Source organism: Apaloderma vittatum, unplaced genomic scaffold (genome assembly GCF_000703405.1).
Source record: "Apaloderma vittatum isolate BGI_N311 unplaced genomic scaffold, ASM70340v1 scaffold14974, whole genome shotgun sequence".
Taxonomy (NCBI): Eukaryota; Metazoa; Chordata; class Aves; order Trogoniformes; family Trogonidae; genus Apaloderma; species Apaloderma vittatum.
In genome coordinates, this window is record NW_009712234.1 from 1,511 (window position 1) to 4,391 (window position 2,881).

The 2,881-nt window shown below is 49.4% G+C and overlaps 1 pseudogene; it reads right to left on the reverse strand.

Moving 5' to 3' along the window:
* Positions 1-1,502: 1,502 nt before the first annotated feature.
* On the reverse strand, positions 1,503-2,823 carry LOC104269777 (annotated as a pseudogene).
* Between the last annotated feature and the right edge of the window lie 58 nt (positions 2,824-2,881).

Genomic DNA, 2,881 nt, shown 5'->3' on the forward strand with positions numbered 1-2,881 from the left:
TTTTTACGAGCTGAAATGTTTTAATATCGTTGAACTACTTTTCTGGAACTCTCAAGCCAGGACAAACACTTTCAATAACTGTCATTATCATTTCTCTTCTTCTAAAATATGAATTTTGACAAGTTGGATTAATTGAGGGAAGAGAAACACTGAATCTCCCTTGTGCTTGCCTTGCCACCACTCTGTCCATCACGCTATGTTTTAGTCTCCCTAACCAGGTGCGAGAATGTTCATCCAGCTGGCATGTTGACTAGATCCACCACACCAGGCAGTCGGCAGCCCCAGATGCCAAACTTGCTGCCCAGCATGAGATGAGGGAACTGTCCCCAGGGCTCCTCAGACACCTCCCACTGCCGCAGGGATAGGGCAGCCTGTCCTGAACTGACACCCACAGCTTCTCTTGCTGTGCCTTACCTGCACACACATGGTGCCCTGCTCTTCTGCCAGGATATCCCATCTCCTCACAGAGACTTTACCCAAGATCAGCCTGTCTTTGCTTGCCCAGTTAGCTATCCCAACATGTCCTCTCCATGCTCTCCACAGTCCCTGAGCTGGGAAAGCAGCTCTGCAGACACAAAGCACTGGTGCTCCCTGGCCCTGCTGCTGTGCCAGGACTGTCTTCAACTCAATTTCTGGAAAAGAAAATTAAACAGCTTTAATGAAGCAATAATAGAAATAATAAGGATATAATCATAGAATCATAGAATGACCTAGGCTGGAAGGGACCTTAGAGATCATTTAATCCAATTTCCCTGTCATGGGCAGGGATGCCACATCTCGACTAGATCAGGCAACACATCGGGATCGAGCGGGGACCAAACCCATGGCACTAGTGTTAACAACATCACACTCTAACCGACTGAGCTACAAATAATGAAATACATAAAAATATATACAAATACATACAAACATATACAAATCCGATATTGACCCTGACTTGCCCCCGAAATCAATGCCCACTAGTGCTGCAGAGCTGGTGGCACACGGACAGCCCCAGGCTCAGCAGGAGAAGGAAACAGGGCATAGGGGTTTCATGCAGGAATTCGGGATCACAATCAAAGGCAGGAGATCGAATGGAGTCCCCCTTGGGTTCTCCACTGACGAAGAGAGTTTAACCATCATGTTCTCTCAGCTTTATTCTGAACATGGAGCATGTGTAATGGAATAGTCTTGTTGGGCTCCTGTCTTGTCTGTTCCTCAACTGCAACTGCAACCTTTCACTTCCTTGTGACTCTTTTCCTTTTCAGCACCCCCAGCGTGGCACACAAGGTCCAACAGTGGCCTCGGTCACTCCAGGAGCCAGGATCAGCCAGAGCCTTTCTGCATCCCCAGCCCTGGCTTTAACTGCAGACACCAGGGTTCTCCCCTCCAGCAGCAGGCACCGTCTGCACAGACACACTGTTCCCTTCCCCGAATGCCGGCTTTTAAAACAGACTGAGATGGAAAGTTAAAATCACTGAACAGAATTGACTCTAATTAGATCACACCAAAACAGAGTTCCATTATGACTGCTGTGCAGAAGAAAACAGAAAGCTTATTGCTTTTGAAGAACACCCAGTGATGGGTTTTCTCAGGGAACTCTTGAGCTCCTGGTTCCTCAGGCTGTAGATGAGGGGGTTCACTGCTGGAGGCAGCACCGAGTACAGAACTGACAGCACCAGGTCCCAAGATGGGGAGGAGAAGGAGCGGGGCTTCAGGTTGGCAAACATGCCAGCGCTGAGGAACAGGGAGACCATGGCCAGGTGAGAGAGTCACGTGGAGAAGGCTTTGTGCCGTCCCTGCTGCGAGGGGATCCTCAGCACAGCCCTGAAGATCCCAACATAGGAGATCACCATAAAAATAAAACACACAAAGCCTAAACAAGGACTAACCACAAGAAGCCCAACTTCCCTGAGATAGTCTGTGTGAGAGCAGGAGAGCTTGAGGATGTGTGGGATTTCACAGAAGAACTGTCCCACAGCATTGCCCTGGCAGAGGGGCACTGAAAATGTATTGGCTGTGTGCAGGAGAACATTGAGAAAGCCACTGGCCCAGGCAGCTGCTGCCATGTGGGCACAAGCTCTGTTGCCCAGGAGGGTCCCGTAGTGCAGGGGTTGGCAGATGGCCACGTAGCGGTCATAGGCCATGACAGTGAGAAGAGAATACTCTGCTGATATCAAGAAGAGAAAGAAAAAGAGCTGGGTAGCACATCCTAGGTAGGAGATGCTTCCGATATCCCAAAGGGCATTAGCCATGGCTTTGGGGACAGTGGTGGAGATGGAGCCCAGGTCGAGAACAGAGAGGCTGAGGAGGAAGAATTACATGGGGGTGTGGAGGTGGTGGCCCCAGGCGATGGGGGTAAAAAACCAAATGCTGAATTGGTTGAAATAGTACTTGTGCTAAATGCGCAATATCATATGGACACAGCAAATCTGTATTTATTACTTTTATAAGCTGCATTACCTCTGGAGAATTTATGCCAAATTTTGCTGCCTTTGCCTGCAGATCTTGGACTACTTTCCAAGCAATGGGAGAGTGATCATCACACTGCCCTGTGTTCAGTGGCGCTTTAAACACAGGATATGCCATAGTTTCAAGGTCAGGGCGTTCCAGATTAGGGCACATTTCTCGCGGAAGGTTAAGCTTCTCTACCAAATTCCAATTTCCTACCTCAGCAGCATTTTTTTTTTTTTACAGTCACAGTAGCTAGTGGTAATGTCCAGGGGGCTGCCTTTTCTGGTCGCTTGTCTGGGCGACAGGTGGGGCCACCCTCCTGGGTACGCAATCGAGGGGGTCTATCCTCCCTCCATCCTCACCGCTATCACTGTCTGGCAAGGGGGCGTACTGAGAGGAAACAGCGGATGGGTGGGTTGAAAAACCCCCTCCTTTCTCCTCAAAAGGG